Below are 21,554 nucleotides of genomic sequence, written 5' to 3'. Positions count from 1 at the left end.
ACATACATGCATACAAGTATGTGAACACCCCTTCTAATGAATAGATTCCGCTATTTCAGCCACACCCAATGCTGACAGGTGTATAAAATCAAGCACACAGCCATGAAATCTCCATAGACCAACATTGGCAATTGAATGACCTTACTGAAGAGCTCAGTGACTTTCAACGTGGCACCGTCACAGGATGCCACCTTTCCAACAAGTCAGTTTGTCAAATTTCTGCCCAGCTAGAGCTGCCTCAATCAACTGTAAGTGCTTTTATTCTGAAGTGGAAACGTCTAGGAGCAACAACGGCTCAGCTGCGAAGTGGTATGCCACAAAAGCACACAGAAGGGGACCGCCAAGTGCTGAAGCACGTAGAAATTGTCTGTCCTCAGTTGCAACACCCACTATCAAGTTCCAAACTGCCTTTGGAGGCAAAGTCAGTACAAGAACTGTTCGTCGGAAGCTTTGTGAAATGTGTTTTCATGGCCGTGCAGCCACACACAAGCCTAAGATCACCATGCCCAATGCCAAGCGCCGGTTGGAGTGGTGTAAAGCTCGCCGCCATTGGACTCTGGAGCAGTTCAAATGCATTCTCTCGAGTGATGAATCACGCTTCACCATCTGGCAGTCCGACGGACGAATCTGTGTTTGGCAGGAACGCTACCTGCCCAAATGCGTAGTGCCAACTGTAAAGTTTGGTGGAGGATAAATAATGGTCTGGGGATCTTTTTCATGGTTCTGGCTAGGCCCCTTAGTTCCAGTGAAGGGAAATCTTAATGATACAGTATACAATAACATTCTAGATGATTCTGTACTCCCAACGTTGTGGCAACAGTTTGGGGAAGGCCCTTTCCTGTTTCAGCATGACAATGCCCCTGTGCACAAAGTGATCCCCATACAGAAATGGTTTGTCAAGATCGGTGTGGAAGAACTTTACTGGCCTGCACAGAGCCCTGACCTCAACTCCATCGGACACCTTTGGGATAAATTGGAACGCCGACTGCGATCCAGGCCTAATCGCCGAACATCAGTGCCTGACCTCACTAATGCTCTTGTGGCTGAATGGAAGTAGGTCCCCGCAGCAATGTTCCAACATCTAGTGGAAAGCCTTCCCAGAAGAGTGGAGGCTGTTATAGTAGTAAAGGGGAGACTAACTTCATATTAATGCCCATGATTTTGGAATGAGATGTTCGCCAAGCAGGTGTTCACATACTTTTGGTCATGTAGTGTATTTATTTACAGTTTGGTAGTCGTTCCACTTAATTAATGAGTCCCTTTAGCATCTCTTTAATATTTAGCATATCTTGATATTTTAAGTAGACATTGTGCACCAATATTGCTTTTTAAAAGACTGTTATATTAAACGAAGTGCTCTGATTTGCTAAAGTGACAGAATTCATGCTGCAATGTTCCTATGTGCAACTCTGTGACTTCTAGGAAGATTTCAACCCCAAAACGTCTCCAAGTTTTCATCACCATTTTATCATTGCTAGTTATTTTGTTGTTTTGACAAATACATGTTGGAAGATTATGTCGAACGGTGGGTGTAGCTGGTGCAATGAAGTCAGGCGCAGGAGAGCAGAGATGAGTGGACGAAGCACTTTACTGAGGCATTTATTTGATCAGAGCGCAACCGTGTCACAAAAAACCAAATGCCCAAAGAACAAGTGAGGCAGCACATTGTACAATAACCAAGTACAAAGCACGGGTGTAAAACAAAACCCAGCGCACACCAGCCGGAAGCGTGCCAACCTGACAAATAAACAATACCCCACACAGACATGGAGGGAACAGAGGGCTAAATACAGATAGTAATTATGAGGAGATGTGCAGGAAAACAAGACAAAACAAATGGAAAATGAAAGGTGTATCGGCGATGGCTAGAAGACCGGTGACGTCGACCACTGAACGTTGCCCGATAAAGGAGAGGAACCGACTTCGGCGGAAGTCGTGACAGATTATTAATTATGTCATGTGATTCATTTTAAGGTCAACTTGGACTGAACTCTCTTTTTAATATGATGAATCTGTTCCCTTTTTTAAATATTTTTTTTCAAAGCAAACATTGATTATCTAGCAGTCAAATATTGGTGTAAAAGGTTCTACTCTTTATGGACATTTTCTGGTGTTTTGTGGTGGAAAACTGAGCGGGTTGAGAATAACACGTCGACCCTGTTACCCATAGATATACAGGCTTTAAGAGGACATCAACCCTGTTACCCATAGATAGACAGGCTTTAAGAGGACATCAACCCTGTTACCCATAGATAGACAGGCTTTAAGAGGACATCAACCCTGTTACCCATAGATATACAGGCTTTAAGAGGACATCAACCCTGTTACCCATAGATAGACGGGCTTTAAGAGGACATCAACCCTGTTACCCATAGATATACAGGCTTTAAGAGGACTTCAACCCTGTTACCCTGAGATAGACGGGCTTTAAGAGGACATCAACCCTGTTACCCATAGATATACAGGCTTGAAATGTTTTCACAATAAAAACATTTTTTGTGAAGCTTGCATTCAATTGCCCTTCCCTGTTGCACACAGCAAGCTTGTCACGAGGGGATTCATGGCTGATTTCAGATGACAACCTCAACCCTGTTACGGTCCACCCTGTTACCTTATTTGGCACCTAAGAGTCTCTTACTATAACATTTATTAAGTTGAACCTCTTGAGATGGGAAAACATGTGTTTTATTAAGTTGAACATGTTCTCTTTGTGACGGAATGTTAAAATTAGGTGAAATAAAATGTTTTCATTCGCCAAGTTTCACTACCCAAAAGGGACTCATGATGTGGAACGGCCCATGTTCTATTGAAGATTCTGGAGGAGCTTTTATTTGTCTCACATTTCAGTTGGCTAAAACGGTCCAGTAGGATTCTTATGACTTACATAACAACATATCAGTATTTCAATCATCTTATCCACTCATATTGCTGACAGCGATATAACTGCCTCAAACTTTTATTACACTCTGATATAAACTGCTTAGTAGCTGAGCTGGCTTCAACGATGACCTTTATTTATGACCTTTTCTGTTGGCCATGAATTTTCTGAGAGACCACTGAGCATCACTCGATGCAACATACACATACCCTGCAAAGGCCTAAATGTAAGAAAATAAATGTGGCAAATGATTTTCTATGCTCTGAAATGGCACAAGCCACACTGTTAAAACTTATCGAAACATTAGACGTGTGATATGAAACATTTGGTGTTATATTTTGGTCCTGTGTGGCTCAGTTGGTAGAGCATGGTGCTTGCAATGCCAGGGCTGTGGGTTCAACTCATCTAGGGGGACTGGTACAAACAAATATGGAAATGTATGCACTCACTACTGTAAATCCCTCTGGATAAGAGCATCTGAAAATGAAATGGGGGGGATCATTTCAATTGAGAATATTAACCAAAGTCAGCTGAACAAGCCTTATTGGAATGATGAGTTAAGGGACCTATGTTCTGTAATGTGGAGATTGTATTCATACAGCATAAAGAAACTCATTTAAGAAAAAACAGCATGTGTTTAAAAAAAGACTGCCTATTCTAACACAGATATCAGAGAGGGCAGTTACTACACCTTGAGTAGATACAGATAAGAAATACTTTACAGTTCTGGAACCTAATAAGTTAGAAACAAAACAACACAAAACAACACCATTGGAAGTCCGGGAAGAGCAGCGGGGGTTGAAGGGGGGTCGAACGCTGATAGCAAAAAGGTACTTTTTGGAAGAAGGACTTTGCAAGTTTGTTCTCAAGTAATGAAAATGTGGCGTATTTTGAGGAAGAATTTTATGAAGACACATGTTCCCTGAAAACTAAACTGGAAAAAACAATGTCAGTACCCTCTTATATATAGCACTATATATAAAGGAAGACATTTTATATAATGTTCCCAACACAAGAACAGAGTTGGGTAGGATGTCATTTTATATGGTGTTCAGACGAACCATCAAACAGGCAAAGCGTCAATACAGGACTAAGATCAAATCATACTACGCTGATGCTTGTCGGATGTGGCAGGGCTTGCAAACTATTAGACTACAAGGGAAAGCACAGCGGCGAGCTGCCTAGTGACACAAGGCTACCAGACGAGCTAAATTACTTCTATGCTCGCTTCGAGGCAAGCAACACTGAAACATGCATGAGAGCATCAGCTGTTCGGACGACTGTGTGATCACGCTCTCCGCAGCCGTTGTGAGTAAGACCTTGAAACAGGTGAATGTGAATGTCTGGAGCAGGTTTTCATCAAGGATCTCTCTGTACTTTGCTCCATTCATCTTTGCCTCAATAATGACTAGTCTCACAGTCCCTCCCGCTGAAAAACAACCCTACAGCATGATGCTGCCACCACCATACCTCACCGTAGGGATGGTGCCAGATTTACTCCAGATGTGACGCTTGGCATTCACGCCAAAGAGTTCAATCTTGGTTTCATCAGATCAGAGAATCGTGTTTCTCATGGTCTGAGAGTCTTTAGGTGCCTTTTGGGAAACTTCAAGCGGGCTGTCATGTGCCTTTTACTGCTGAGTGTCTTCCGTCTGGCCACTCTACAATAAAGGCCTGATTGGTGTAGTGCTGCAGAGATGGTAGTCCTTCTGGAAGGTTCTCCACAGAGGAACTCTAGAGCTTTGTCAGAGTGACCATCGGGTTCTTGGTCACCTCCCTGACCAAGGCCCTTCTCTCCCGATTGCTCAGTTTGGCCGGGCAGCCAGCTCTAGGAAGAGTCTTGGTGGTTCAAAACTTATTCCATTTAAGAATGATGGAGGCCACTGTGTTCTTGGGGACCTTCAATGCTGCTGAAATGTTTTGGTAACCTTCCCCAGATCTGTGCTTCGACACAATCCTGTCTCGGAGCTCTACAGACAACTCCTTCGACCTCATGGCTTGGTTTTTGTTCTGACATGCACTGTCAACTGTGGGACCTTATACTAACAGGTGTGTGCCTTTCCAAATCATGTCCAATCAATTGAATTTACCACAGGTGGACTCCAATGAATGATCAATGCAAACAGGATGCACCTGAGCTCAATTTTGAGTCTCATAGCAACGGGTCTGAATACTTATGTAAATAAAGTATATTTCTGTTTTATTTTTGATACATTTGCAAAAATGTCTAAACCTGTATTTCATTATGGGGTATTGTGTGCAGATTGCTAAGGAAAAACATTTATTTAATCCATTTTAGAATAAGGCTGTAATGTAACAAAATGTGGAAAAAGTCAAGGGGTCTGAATACTTCCCGAAGGCTCTGTATGTTGTGTTGTGTCTCATGTGTTTACTATAATGCTGCTTTCTAGTCCAGGGCTCACTGTCAATCTCAATGTGACTTTCTCTGTTTAAATAAAGGATAAATACAAATATCTGTAACCCGTAACTAAATGATTGATGAACTGTCTAAATAAGTCTTAAAATCCCTGAATTAACTGAAGTTCTACATGGTTGGCTCCTAATTTGTTTTGAGTACAGTATACTGCCATCCACTTGGTGTAAGTCCATAGTGAATCCCATTCCCAAATCTTAAACAATGTATCCGGTATAGACTCGTTCTCGCCTGGGTGTGGTTCGACTGAATGTTAACTTGATGATATTTGAAGGAACGTACCCACCCGCGATCACACTCAAACCACTCTTGGGGTGGCTGTGACCCTTCACGTCAAAGTGAAGAAATTGGATGAAGTGCGCTTATAGATGGGTTACAACGAGCCTCTTACAGTGGGCTTGTTTGTGATTCTTTTGTGTTCTGTTGGGTTCTGTTGGGTACCTGTTTGGGCTTGTTTGTGATTCTTTTGTGTTCTGTTGGGTTCTGTTGGGTACCTGTTTGGGTTGTTTTGGGTTCTGTTGGGTACCTGTTTGGGTTCTGTTGGGTACCTGTTTGGGTTGTTTTGGGTTCTGTTGGGTTCTTTTGGGTACCTGTTTGGGGTTCTTTTGGGTTCTGTTGGGTACCTGTTTGGTTTTTTGGGGGGTTCTGTTGGGTACCTGTTTGGGGTTGTTTTGTGTTCTGTTGGGTACCTGTTTGGGGTAGTTTTGTGTTATGTTGGGTTCTGCTGGGTACCTGTTTGGGGTTGTTTTGGGTTCTGTTGGGTTCTGTTGGGTACCTGTTTGGGGTTGTTTGGGGTGATTAGTAAAACCCCTTGGAAGTTATAGGAAAAACAATATTGGTTATGCCACGTATTCCAAGGTGTATCAGACGTGTGTCCTGTTCTGAACTATTCAGCAGGAGGGTGGGGCTCTAAAAGGTATAATAAAAATGACATGTCCATAACAGAGAAGGTCATTATTTTTTAGGTGTTCACAAGTTTACGCCTATATGGGCAGTAACTGGGGACACAGGCTGGGAACATATAGCAAAGTGTATGTATGTATAGATTGTGTAGGTCTCTATCTCTCACACCTGACTCTTCTCTTTGTGTCAGAATGGGTTTAAATGCCATCCATTTAATGTATTTGTTACCTCTCTAGGGTTATTGTTATTGCTTGGATTACCTTATCTACTATTATATATTGATATTGATTGATTCATTATGCCCAGTGTCCACCCAGCACATCAGTACAAGAAGCCCCATATCTGCTGGATACACTAGTTGAGCAGGGTGACCATCTGGAAGGATCCCATCAAGGCCTTTTCATTTCTTGGACTGCTCTCATCTTCACTGCAGCCAAGGTTTATTGTTTGGTATATCTGCCAACGCAGCCTAATTCTGACACCGATGCCACTGTTATTAGACAATATATTTACTTGCCATGTTTGTGGGTGGAGATAATATTAGCACCATGCAGAGCATGCAGACTAAACATTTATGATATTGATTTTAATGTGCTAAGATCTTGCATGATATATGACCTGCGTTTTTGTATTTGAGGGATATGTTTAGCTCCAAACTTGCTCTGGGCAGAAGTTACCCTCTGGGATAAAACTGACCTTAGATCAGTGTCAGAGGAATATGTACAGCTGTCATACCCAACTAGACAACTGTGCATTTGGCCACAAAGACCTCAACTGACTTTACACCCATGGGTCTTCTCACAATGCAGATCAGGGGTCATTTCAAGTAAATTCAGGAGGTGAACTGAAATGTCTATTTAAAAGCATTGTGACATTTTTGAATTTTGTTTACTTCCTGATTGAACTGAATTGTATTTCTTCCACTCCAGCACTAACATACTGGACCTGATTTAAGGTAATTAAGGGCTAAATTGAAGATCATGATTAGTTGTAAATCAAATGTTATTGGTCATGTAACACATATTTTACAGATGTTATCACAGGTGCAGCGAAATGCTTATGTTCCTAGCAGTGCAGTAATACCTAACAATTCAATACAGACAAATCCCCCCAAAATAAAGGAATTAAATATAGTAGATGTTAAGATGTTTTCATTGGTCAGAATGCAATGAGGAGATTGAGATTAAGAATCCAGGTTCAGTGTTTATTACACAGTGGAACAGGAACACAGAGCACATGAGGGTTTGATTAAGGTTTAGGAGTTGGAGTTGGAGTTGGAGTTGGGGCTTGTAAAGGCCGACAGGAAGGTTAGGTTGTGGAAATGTAGAAACATAAAATTATATTTTAAAACGTTAGACAAACAACTTCTTATGAGACATTAGCTGGTCATTTAGTGGGTTAGGCCAATAGTTTCCCCTTTTGCAGTGTGACTTCCCAAGGAAATGTACCACGTGTACAAATGATGTTCGGACTTTATTAGATGTGCAGTGAAATTTAGTGTGACATTTATCCTAACTGAGTGCAGTGAACCACTTCTATATGGAAATGAAAGGGGTGTAAAAAGGCAGAGGAGGGGTAATTAGGGAGTGGTAACAGGTTTGGAGGATAGGGGCGTAATTAGGAGCAATTGGGAGTCCTGTAGGAGTGGCATGACCCTTCACAACAAGTTGATTTTGCCAAAGAATGTTTATTACATTGACAAGATATTTGAGTGACCACTCTAACAATGGAAATACATGTCTTCAAAGATGGAAGGCAGGCGGGAGGAGGCGAGATTAGGTGGGAACATTTTATCCAATGAGAGGGCAGATATGCGTGTTAACAACAGATAGATAGAGGACTCATATTTGTATCTGTGCCATTATAGTGTCTGTGACAGCATGGGCAGTGCCATTGTAGTGTCTGTGACAGCATGGGCAGTGCCATTATAGTGTCTGTGACAGCATGGGCAGTGCCATTATAGTGTCTGTGACAGCATGGGCAGTGCCATTATAGTGTCTGTGACAGCATGGGCAGTGCCATTATAGTGTCTGTGACAGCATGGGCAGTGCCATTATAGTGTCTGTGACAGCATGGGCAGTGCCATTATAGTGTCTGTGACAGCATGGGCAGTGCCATTATAGTGTCTGTGACAGCATGGGCAGTGCCATTGAGGCTATCTCCATTTTAGAGTAGTTAATTATATTCTTCTTCATTGGCTGATGGCTCCCAACTCATAGGAATCCCAACCTGATTTACTAGTAATTAAGGGCTAAATTGAAGGTTATGATCATTTGCTTTAGCTGAACCCACTGTGTTAGTGCTGGGGTGGAATAAAAGCCTGCACCCCATGTGAATGGGCTGTCCAGAACAGGAGTTGCAGGTCCCTGATATACTGTTATTAACTGTCAGATGTCATTAAGCAGTTGAGTAAACTGTCATTATAAAACTGTTATTGTACATTTGTATTTTAGCAGGGCCTTGGGGGGATCGGATAGTAACTGCTGATCCAATACATTTTGTTCTGTAAAACGACCCGCAAAGTAGTTTTGCCTGAGACACCCCAGAGCCTTGGATCACGTCAGGATTTTTTAAAATATGATTCAATCCATTAAAATGTCAAAGCTACTAAAATCTATATCTGGATTTGAAATGTCACATGGTGTGGCATGGACCCACAAAACATCCAATCTTGGCTCGGTTAATTCAGATCTTATTTTCCAGGTCACATATCTTGCTGTAAATTTATTACAGTGTCAGCAATGTAAGGGCCTCATGGTTGACTAATAAGGTCAAAATAATGTGCTGGCCTGTATCGGATCTCTCTGTGCTCCCCCTTTCAGCATGTTGTGTAATGTCAATGGAGTGCTAAATGTAATATTAATCTAATACATTTACAAGGAGAAACACTTGGATCAAATGGGGAGCTGTTGTGTTTTTCAGTAAGATCTACAGATCTTTGGACAAACAAGTCCACAGTTATTACCCCCTGCCTAGTGACCTTCTCCAACCATGACCAAGATCCAAACTGGGTGTCAGAAATACATGCAGCCTAAAGTAGTTTGGGATTGATTCATGACCCTGCGTCATAGAGATGGTATCAAACCTGCTGAGCTGTTCATGAAACTCCAATTTGATCCCATACAGTCGATGGAAGAGTTACAGGAAGCAAACTGAAGCAACAGATCCTTTACAAGCCCAATATGTCCATGTTCAGAAACAGGTGTGTCAGAAATACATCCAGCTTCCACAGAAATACAGTGCCATCGGAAAGTATTCAGACCCCTTCCCTTTTTCCACATTTTGTTAGTCTTATTCTAAAATGAATAAAATCAAGTAAATTCCTCATCAATCTTCACATCATTTCCCATAATGACAAAGCGAAAATAGGTTTTTAGAAATTTTACCAAAAATAAAAAAAAGTAAAGCAAATTATTTAAATAAGTATTCAGACCCTTTGCTATGAGACCCAAAATTGAGCTCAGATGCATCCTGTTTCCATTTACAAATGGAGGGAGGGGGTGTCAATGTAAATAGTCCAGGTTACCATTTTGATTAGTTGTTCAGCACTCTTATGGCTTGGGGGTAGAAGCTGTTAAGGAGCCTTTTGGTCCTAGACTTGGAGCTCCGGTACCGCTTGCTGTGAGGTAGCAGAGAGAACAGTCTATGACTTGGGTAACTGGAGTCTTTGACCATTTTTTGGGCCTTCCTCTGACACTGCCTAGTATATAGCTCCTGGATGGCAGGAATCTTGGCCCCAGTGATGTACTGGGCTGTACGCACTACCCTTACTGTCAGATGCCGAGCAGTTTCCATACCAGGCAGTGATGCAACCGGTCAGGATGCTCTTGATGGTGCAGCTGTAGAACGTTTTGAGGATCTGGGGGACCCATGCCAAATCTTTTCAGTCTTCTGAGGGTGAAAAGGTGTTTTCGTGACCTCTTCACGACTGTCTTGGTGTGTTTGGACCAGGATAGTTCGCTGGTGATGTGGACACCAAGGAACTTGAAACTCTTGACCCGCTCCTCTACAGTCCTGTCGATGTTAATGGGGGCCAATTCAGTCTGCCTTTTCCTGTTGTCCACGAGCAGCTCCTTTGTCTTGCTCACATTGAGGGAGAGGTTGTTGTCCTGGCACCACACTGCCAGGTCTCTGACCTCCTACCTATAGGCTGTCTCATCATTGTCGGTGATCAGGCCTAGCACTGTTCTGTCGTCAGCAAACTTAATGATGGTGTTGGAGTTGTGTTTGGCCACGCAGTCGTGGATGAACAGGGAGTACAGGAGGGGACTAAGCACCCACCCCTGAGGAGCCCCAGTGTTGAGGATCAGCGTGGCAGATGTGTTGTTGCCTACCCTTACCACCTGGAGACGGCCTGTCAGAAAGTCCAGGATCCAGTTGCAGAGGGAGGTGTTTAGTCCCAGGGTCCTTAGCTTAGTGATGGGCACTATGGTGTTGAACGCTGAGCTGTAGTCAATTAACAGCATTCTCACATAGGTATTCCTTTTGTCCAGGTGGGAAAGGGCAGAGTGGAGTGTGATAGAGATTGCGTTGTCTGTGGATCTGTTGGGGCGGTATGCGAAATGGAGTGGGTCTAGGGTTTCCGGGATGATGGTGTTGATGTGAGCCATGACCAGCCTTTTAAAGCACTTCATGGCTACGTACCAGCGTGAGTGCCACGGGGCGGTAATCATTTAGGCAAGTTACCTTCGCTTCCTTGGGCACAGGGACTATGGGGGTCTGCTTGAAACATGTAAGTATTACAGACTCGGTCAGGGAGAGGTTGAAAATGTCAGTGAAGACACTTGCCAGTTGGTCCACGCATGCTTTGTGTACACGTCCTGGTAACCTGTCTGGCCCCGTGGCTTTGTAAATGTTGACCTATTTAAAGGTCTTGCTCACATTGGCTATGTAGAGGGTGATCACACAGTCGTCCAGAACAGCTATTGCTCTCATTTATGCTTCAGTGTTGCTTGCATCGAAGTGAGCATAAAAGGCATTTAGCTCGTCTGGTAGGCTCACGTCACTGTGCAGCTCGTGGCTGTGATTTCCTTTGTAGTCCGTAATAGTTTTCAAGCCCTGCAACATCCGACAAGCGTCAGAGCCGGTGTGGTAGGATTCAATATTAATCCTGTATTGACGCTTTGCCTGTTTGATGGTTCGTCTGAGGGCGTAGCGGGATTTCTTATAAGTGTCCGGATTAGTGTCCCGCTCCTTGAAAGCAGCAGCTCTAGCCTTTAGCTCGATGCGGATGTTGCCTGTAATCCATGGCTTCTGGTTGGAATATGTACGTACGGTCACCATAGGGACGACGTCTATGCACTTTTTGATGAAGCCGGTGACTGAGTTGGTATACTCCTCAATGCCATTTGATGAATCCCGGAACATATTCCAGTCTGTGCTAGCAAAACAGTCCTGTAGCGTACCATCCGCGTCATCTCACCACTTCCTTATTGAGCGAGTCACTGGTACTTCCTGCTTTAGTTTTTGCTTGTAAGCAGGAATCAGGAGGATATAATTATTGTCAAATTTGCCAAATGGAGGGCGAGGGAGAGCTTTGTATGCGTCTCTGTGTGTGGAGTAAAGGGGGTCTAGAGTTTTTTCCCCTCTTGTTGCACATGTGACATCCTGGTAGAAATGAGGTACAATGGATTTAAGTTTTCCTGCAATCAAGTCCCCGACCACTAGGAGCGCCACTTCTGGATGAGTATTTTCTTGTTTGCTTATGTCTTTATACAGCTCGTTGAGTGCGGTCTTAGTGCCAGCATCGGTTTGTGGTGGTAAATAGAAGGCTACGAATACTATAGATGAGACCTCTCTTGGTAGATAGTGTGGTCTACAGCTTATCATGATGTACTCTAGCTCAGGCGAGCAATACCTCAAGAATTCTTTAATATTAGACATCGCGCACCAGCTGTTATTGACAAATAGAAACACAACCCCCCCCTCATCTTAGACGTAGCTTCTCTGTCCTGCCAATGCCTAGTAAACCCAGCCAGCTCTATATTATCCGTGTCGTCGTTCAACCACGACTCTGTGAAACATAATATATTACAGTCTTTAATGTCCCGTTGGTAGGATAGTCTTAATCGTAGATCATCCATTTTATTTTCCATGATTGCACGTTGGCCAATGGAACGGATGGTAGTGGATGTTTACTCACTCGCCTATGAATTCTCAGAAGGCAGGCCGAACTACCCCCCCCCTTCTTTCTCTGTCTTTTCTTCATGCAAATGACAGGGATTTGGGCCTGTTCTCGAGAAAGCAATATATCCTTCACGTCAGACTTGTTAAAGAAAAAATCTTTGTCCAGTTTCGAGGTGAGTAATTGCTGTTCTGATGTCTAGAAGCTCTTTTCAGTCATAATAGACAGTAGCGGCAGCATTATGTACAAAATAAGTTTAAAAAATAACAAACACGAAAAAACTAACAAAATAGCACAGTTGTTTTGGAGCCCATAAAACCGCAACCATCCCTTCCGGTGCCATTAGGTAGTTCATCCGTTCACTTTCTCTGTGTCTCACACATTTTGACTAATCAGACCAAAGGACAGATTTCCACCTGTCTAATGTCCATTGCTTGTGTTTCTTGGCCCAAGCAAGTCTCTTCTTATTATTGATGTCCTTTAGTAGTGGTTTCTTTGCAGTAATTCGACCATGAAGGCCTGATTCACGCAGTCACCTCTGAACAGCTGATGTTGAGATGTGTCTGTTACTTGCACTCTGTGAAGTATTTATTTGGGCTGCAATTTCTGAGGCTGGTAACTCTAATGAACTTATCCACTGCAGCAGAGGTAACTCTGGGTCTTCCTTTCCTTTGGCGGTCCTCATGAACCAGTTTCATCATCGCGCTTGATGGTTTTTGCGACTGCACTTGAAGAAACTTTCAAAGTTCTTGACATTTTCCGGATTGACTGACCATGTCTTAAAGTAATGATGGACTGTCATTTCTCTTTGCTTATTTGAGCTGTTCTTGCCATAATATGGACTTGGTCTTTTACCAAATAAGGCTATCTTCTGTATACCACACCTACCTTGTCACAACACAATTTATTGGCTCAAATGCATTATGGAAAGAAATTCCAAAAATGTACTTAAGGCACACCTGTTACTTGAAATGCACTCCAGGTGACTACCTCATGAAGCTGGTTGAGAGAATGCCAAGAGTGTGCAAAGCTGTCATCAAGGCAAAGGGTGGCTACTTTGAAGAATCTCAAATATAAAATATTTTTTGGTTTAACACTTTTTTGGTGACTGCATGATTCCATTCAATGTGTTATTGTCAAGGCCGTCGTAGGGAGGAGACCAAGGCGCAGCGTGGTAAGCGTACATTCTTCTTTATTTAAAGAACGAACACTGAACAGAACAAAATAAGAAAAATAACCGTGAAGCTAATATGGATAGTGCAGACAGGCAACTAAACATAGATCAGAACCCACGAACACAAAAGGGAAAATGGCTACCTAAATATGATCCCCAATCAGAGACAACGATAAACAGCTGCCTCTGATTGGGAACCGTATCAGGCCACCATAAACCTACACATCACCTAGACCTACGTACCCTAGACTTACAAAAACCATAGACAATAGAAAACTAGCCTACCCACCCTAGTCACACCCTGACCTGACCAAAATAATAAAGCACTTTGAGATATGAGCTGATGTAAGAAAGGCTACATAAATACATTTGATTTGTGTCTGCATCTGGGTCTTATCCTGAGTTGTGATAAGTAGCCATATCTAGGAAAACCAAAGGTCTAATATAGTGTATAATAGGTCATGCAATACGTTTTGCATTGATTCCTAAGTTGTTGATGTAAAAACTATTTGTTGGTCTGTGCCGTTTAATGAGGAGCAAACAGACGCTGCACTTGACACTTATGACATGTCTAATTCCAGTTACTAATAAGCATGTAACCATTAAGAAAATGACTGTTAAATACCCGTTGATTGATAAGGAATTGTATGGTTGAGTAGGATGGCAAATAGGTCTGGCTGCACAACCGATTGGCGTAATGCAAATTGAGAAATCATGTGACTAAACTGAATAAAAAGAAACTACACTTTGGGGCACTTTAAATTAAATTTTTAGCAAAAACACAAACTCGGTTCCATCATTCATTGAATCAGATAGCTCATTCATCACAAAACCCACTGATATTGCCAAATACTTTGCATTACATGCCAGCAACACACGCTGACACTACACATCCAAGTATATCTGATCAAATTATGAAAGAGAAGCATTGTAATTTTGAATTCTGTAAAGTGAGTGTGGAAGAGGTGAAAAAATGATTGCTGTCTATCAACAATGACCGGTGTCGGACAACTTGGAGGGAAAATTACTGAGGATAATGCGGGACAATATTGCCACTCCTATTTGGCATATCTTCAATCTAAGCCTATTAGAAATTGTGTTCCCTGAGGCCTGGAAGGAAGCAAAATAAATGTTGCTTCCCAAGAATAGTAAAGCCCCCTTTACTGGCTCAAATAGCCAATCAATCAGCCTGTCACCAACCCTTAGTAAACTTATGGGAAAAAATGTGTTTGACCAGATTCAATGCTATTTTACAGTAAACAAATTGACAAACAGACTTTCAGCACGCTTATAGAGAAGGACATTCAACAAGAACGGCACTTACACAAATGACTGATTGGCTGAGATAAATTGATGATAAAAAAGTGATTGTGGAAGTTGTTTCGTTAGACTTCAGTGCGGCTTTTGACATTATCGATCATAGTCTGCTGATGGAAACACGCATGTGTTATGGCTTTACTCCCCCTGCTGTATTGTGGATAAAGAGTTACTTGTCTAACAGAACACAGAGGGTGTTCTTTAATGGATGCCTCTCCAACACAATCTAGGTAGAATCAGGGCAGCTGTCTAGACCCCTTACTTTTTAAGAGAAACTATATGGGGCAAGTGAATTAGCCTCTTTATCTAAATGTGTGTCTGAAATACATGCAGGCAGTAGAAGCCAGCCATGCGTTAGGCTATTTATTAGCCTATTTAGTTGATCATTTAATAGGACTAAGTAAGTAAATCATGGGCATTTTCATCAGTCGAGGACATTTACCTTTGATCAATGCATGTGAATGAGTGAAGGAACATGAGTATTTTCTGTGAGGTACTGTATAGGCTTTACCGGTGTGATTAGATAACTCGATCCGGTGGAATAGGATGATACGAGAGCTTCTTTCAGACAGCGCTCCGTAAGCCACTCCCCAGTGGGCAGAGTTAGGCATGTTGGACTGGGACACGTTTTAATACCATAAAAAGCCTCTAATTGTACCGTGAGTCCGTAATGGTTCTGTGTAGCCTAGTTATGCTAATATATTTGAGACCAGTGTATTGCAGTAAATATACCAGCATTTTTAAAGTGCACTTCTGGGTTTTCCGATCACAAATAAATACGATTCCAAGTATCAAGCGTGATAAAACGGATACGATTACTCATGCTAGTATGATGAGATCTGCACACCCCTAGGTAATATGGGAACGGGGTCATGAATTGTTGACATAACTGTAATCCCAACCCAACCTTCATGTACCCGTTGTTACTCAGTCACTTACCAAACTCTGTTTTTATGACCAAAATTATCCTATTCACACGTTGTGGTCAGTTTTGACACGAGAGTAAATGTTTCTGACTCATCATGCCACATAGGCCATTTCCCAAAGGAGAAGTTGGTTTTAAAGGGCAGTCGACCTTTAACTGCTGATTCGGTAATGGCCTTGATCTCTATGGCAGCTGTTTTTTCTGGGATGACTAAAGACCTGATAAGAGCTTCTGCTTTATAGTTCTGCAATTTATCCCACTGTCAGGGCCATGTACCAAAAAGTTATAATATGTTAAACAGTCATAATAACAGTCAACTTTAATATCACAATTATATAAATAATGTTGTACTCAACTTGTTGGATCAGAATCAGGGTTGTGTTCATTAGGCACACCGTAGCAAAACATTAAGAAGCTGGTGGCCACCGGCTTTCTTAAGAAGGCATTGTTCAATGCTCAATGTTAAATTCAAGTCTTTCTATCATCACATCTAAGCCAATATGACAACAATTTAGATGAAACTTAGAAAATCTATTCATATGGAGATACACAACACCCACCCCCCCTCCTGTCATGTTCTGGTCAGCCGTTAACGAGAACCACATACCTGATTTTTAACTGGGTCGTTGAGTGTCACAAATGTTCCGACTTAAATAATGTATTTTTCAATTCTGCTTTAAGATATGAATTTGGATATCGTATGTTGAACATCTTATAGAATGTTTTGTATAGTTGGTGTTTAGTTTTTTGTGTTTGTGATTTTTTTTACCCTCCCCCCAAAATTAACTCATGTTAAATACATGTCAACCATCCTTAATTCAAAGGACCCTTCTATGGATTAAATGTGATAAAAATCCCCAAAATAATGGTATTTTTTTGTTTTAGTTTCTTGAGGACTCACCCCAATAGCTTTTTAATAGCTACAATAATGTGGCATAGAGACTGTGACTTTCTAGCTAAACTTCCTTTCTAGCTAACCTTCCATTCTAGCTAACCTTCCTTTCTAGCTAACCTTCCTTTCTAGCTAACCTTCCATTCTAGCTAACCTTCCATTCTAGCTAATCTTCCATTCTAGCTAACCTTCCATTCTAGCTAATCTTCCATTCTAGCTAACCTTCCATTCTAGCTAACCTTCCATTCTAGCTAACCTTTCATTCTAGCTAACCTTCCTTTCTAGCTAACCTTCCTTTCTAGCTAACCTTCCTTTCTAGCTAACCTTTCATTCTAGCTAACCTTTCATTCTAGCTAACCTTCCATTCTAGCTAACCTTCCATTCTAGCTTACCTTCCTTTCTAGCTAATCTTCCTTTCTAGCTAAACTTCCTTTCTCAAAAATGATTCCTCTTCTTTCAGAACTTATTCAACACTAATTATGTTCAAAATCACAATATTGAAATTTCATCAGTGTGGAACAAATGTGTCTGATCAACTTGCCCTCACACTCCATGGCCATGGAGCAGGACCTTTCTCTTTAGGTCACATAGAATCATGATTCCAGAGTCTCTTATTGGTTGTAAGCCACGTCAGATTGCTACACCATATGATGTGGTTAACTGACCTGTTAATAAACATCACATACAGGCGTTCTGAGAACTTGCATGCGTCTTCAATGTAGTCAGCATGGAGGGTGGCCATTGTGTTTCAGAACCACAGATTTCACAAAACCTGCAATTTAATGTAAGCTGACAGAGTAGGTAACTGCTCACTGCTCCAAAACCTACCTTCTGACACCATGTATCTAGTCTGTGTTGACTGACTGTTTGGCCTTCATTCCAACCTCTCCCGCCACTGTGGATTCTATTTATAGCCATGCAATAAAAGTGTGACGCCTCGGCTATGCTGACGAAGCGATCTAGCCTCTAACTCATTGCAATTTGAACCCTCTGGTAAATCTGGATAAGTATAACATTAGCGAATACATTAAAATGCTTTTTTCCTAATCGGGTACAGACTTGTTATTGCTTGTGTAGCAGATGGGGAGCTGTGAAACTCAGTCCTCAACCTGCAGTGTCTCCACTTGTGTTGCTGAATAGTTAGCTTTTTGGTGGTGCAACTAGTTAAGACGCTTCAGGAGGTCATGTGTTTGTGAGATAGAGGTCCTGAGTTTGAGCCTCGGTATGTTCTGCTTCAGGAGGAAGTGGTGATTGCTAAGCAAGCAGCATGACGTCCTTTACACTTGGTTCAAGTAGGTGTGGGGTTCTGTTCTGCATATACAGCACAATTAATACAAATATTCTGTTGCACAAGTGAATGTTATTCCCACACACAGTGAGGAAGATGGTTTGGGAAGCAAAGAAATATCCAAAGTCGAAAGTTGGAGAATAACAGAACTTGGTCGCGTCTTCGGGTAACCAAATCTACAATTTGATGCCACTTCCACCCCAATAGGCTCTCTGGAAGGGTTCCTGAGTGGCACAGTGGTCTAAGGCACTGCATCTTTTTAGAAAGGGTTTCCAGAAAAAAATCCTTATAGAGAGAATCCAACAAATGTAAGTGCTGTTTGACCACGCCCACCAGTAGTGGGTTTGGTGTTAACAGAAGGATGTATATGCAGAACAGAACCCCACACCTACTGTTCAATATGGTAGTGGGTTTGGTGTTGAAAGAAGGATGTATATGCAGAACAGAACCTCACACCTACTGTTCAATATGGTAGTGGGTTTGATGTTGAAAGAAGGATGTATATGCAGAACAGAACCTCACACCTACTGTTCAATATGGTAGTGGGTTTGGTGTTGACAGAAGGATGTATATACAGAACAGAACCCCACACCTACTGTTCAATATGGTAGTGGGTTTGGTGTTGAAAGAAGGATGTATATGCAGAACAGAACCCCACACCTACTGTTCAATATGGTAGTGGGTTTGGTGTTGAAAGAAGGATGTATATGCAGAACAGAACCTCACACCTACTGTTCAATATGGTAGTGGGTTTGGTGTTGAAAGAAGGATGTATATGCAGAACAGAACCTCACACATACTGTTCAATATGGTAGTGGGTTTGGTGTTGAAAGAAGGATGTATATGCAGAACAGAACCCCACACCTACTGTTCAATATGGTAGTGGGTTTGGTGTTGACAGAAGGATGTATATGCAGAACAGAACCCCACACCTACTGTTCAATATGGTAGTGGGTTTGGTGTTGACAGAAGGATGTATATGCAGAACAGAACCCCACACCTGCTGTTCAATATGGTAGTGGGTTTGGTGTTGAAAGAAAGATGTATATGCAGAACAGAACCCCACACCTACTGTTCAATATGGTAGTGGGTTTGGTGTTGAAAGAAGGATGTATATGCAGAACAGAACCCCACACCTACTGTTCAATATGGTAGTGGGTTTGGTGTTGACAGAAGGATGTATATGCAGAACAGAACCTCACACCTACTGTTCAATATGGTAGTGGGTTTGGTGTTGAAAGAAGGATGTATATGCAGAACAGAACCCCACACCTACTGTTCAATATGGTAGTGGGTTTGGTGTTGACAGAAGGATGTATATGCAGAACAGAACCTCACACCTACTGTTCAATATGGTAGTGGATCTTTGATGTTATGGGCAGTTTTGATTGCACTGGTCCTGGGGCCTTTGTTAAGGTCAATAGCATAATGAACTCTACCAAGTACCAGGACATTTTAGCTGGCGAAGTATTGAGTATTTAGACAAATAAATTGTGTTACTTGTTAAACGAAAATCTCTTTCTCTGAGCAATTGTGTTATGTTATGTAGTAGGTAAAATGAGTGGTAGGCCACAGTTGTTTAACACACTACTATGATACACATCCCATCCCCAGGCGCCAATGGAGGAGGGGCCAGTTATTCAACACACTACTATGATACACATCCCATCCCCAGGGACCAGTGGAGGCGGGGCCAGTTATTTAACACACTACTATGATACACATCCCATCCCCAGGGACCAGTGGAGGCGGGGCCAGTTATTTAACACACTACTATGATACACATCCCATCCCCAGGGGCCAGTGGAGGAGGGGCCAGTTATTCAACACACTACTATGATACACATCCCATCCCCAGGGACCAGTGGAGGGGCCAGTTATTCAGCACACTACTATGATACACATCCCATCCCCAGGGACCAGTGGAGGCGGGGCCAGTTATTCAACACACTACTATGATACACATCCCATCCCCAGGGACCAGTGGAGGCGGGGCCAGTTATTCAACACACTACTGTGATACACATCCCATCCCCAGGGGCCAGTTATTCAACACACTACTATGATACACATCCCATCCCCAGGGACCAGTGGAGGCGGGGCCAGTTATTCAACACACTACTATGATACACATCCCATCCCCAGGGGCCAGTTATTCAACACACTACTATGATACACATCCCATCCCCAGGGACCAGTGGAGGCGGGGCCAGTTATTCAACACACTACTGTGATACACATCCCATCCCCAGGGGCCAGTGGAGGAGGGGCCAGTTATTTAACACACTACTATGATACACATCCCATCCCCAGGGACCAGTGGAGGGGCCAGTTATTTAACACATTACTATGATACACATCCCATCCCCAGGGGCCAGTGGAGGCGGGGCCAGTTATTCAACACACTACTATGATACACATCCCATCCCCAGGGGCCAATGGTGGAGGGGCCAGTTATTCAACACACTACTATGATACACATCCCATCTCTAGGGGCCAGTGGTGGAGGGTCCAGTTATTCAACACACTACTATGATACACATCCCATCCCTAGGGGCCAGTGGAGGAGGGGCCAGTTATTCAGCACACTACTATGATACACATCCCACCCCATCCCCAGGGGCCAGTGGAGGCGGGGCCAGGCAAGGAAGCTCTGGTCTGCATTAGAGGTCTGTGTACAGCTGGGAGGGATTACTGAGCTAATCAGCTGAACCATCTCCCACCAGCAGGGCTCTTATTTAGTATCTTTCTTTTGACATCCCCTTTTAGAGTTTTCTGTATTATTATTTATTGTTTGTCACCAACTGAACATGAACGACCCTCTTGAGCTGGCCTGACCACGGAGTCACACCAGAGCCGGTAAGCAAATCCATTGTTCCCACACACACACACTCAACACCCAACACCGTCTGCACACTCAACACCATCTGCACACTTAACAGGGTCATGCACACACTCATACTTTCATGTTTATGCACACACCTAGTCAGGTTACAGAACAACAAGCCTTGGTCCCCTAGACAATGTGAGTATAGTGAAACACTGAGGTTGTTTAAATGGTTCCGTAACAATTACAATAAATAATAAAATGTTCCCATTATTGTTCCCGTACAATATTGCTCACTATTTGTATTATTTATTGTACAAATCCTCATGAAGGTTGCCAATAATTTAGAAGTTGACTGTACACTGAGTGTAGAAAACATTAACAACACCTTCCTAATATTGAGTTGCACCCCCCTTTTACCCTCAGAACAGCCTCAATTCGTCAGGGCATGGACTCTACAAGGTGGAGAAACATCCCACTGGAATGCTGGCCCATGGGGACTCCAATGCCTCCCACAGTTGTGTCAAGTTGGCTGGATGTCCTTTGGTTGGTGGGCCATTCCTGATACACACAGGAAACTGTTGAGCATGAACATCCCAGCAGCGTTGCAGTTCTTGACACACACCGGTGCGCCTGGCACCTACCACCATACCCCGTTGAAAGGCACTTCAATATTTTGTCTTGCCCATTCACCCTCTGAATGGCACACGTACACAATCCATGTCTCAAGGTTTAAAATCCTTCTTTAACCTGTCTCCTCCCCTTCATCTACACTGATTTGAAGTGGATTTA

General features: G+C 42.7%; 1 pseudogene; it reads left to right on the top strand.

The window, feature by feature from the left end:
• The window catches only part of LOC139568328 (zinc finger protein 665-like), a 102,744-nt pseudogene that overhangs the window by 54,869 nt on the left and 26,321 nt on the right, over positions 1-21,554 (top strand).

The sequence above is a fragment of the Salvelinus alpinus genome, chromosome 2, assembly GCF_045679555.1.
Source record: "Salvelinus alpinus chromosome 2, SLU_Salpinus.1, whole genome shotgun sequence".
NCBI lineage: Eukaryota > Metazoa > Chordata > Actinopteri > Salmoniformes > Salmonidae > Salvelinus > Salvelinus alpinus.
This window is presented reverse-complemented; position numbering and strand designations above follow the sequence as displayed.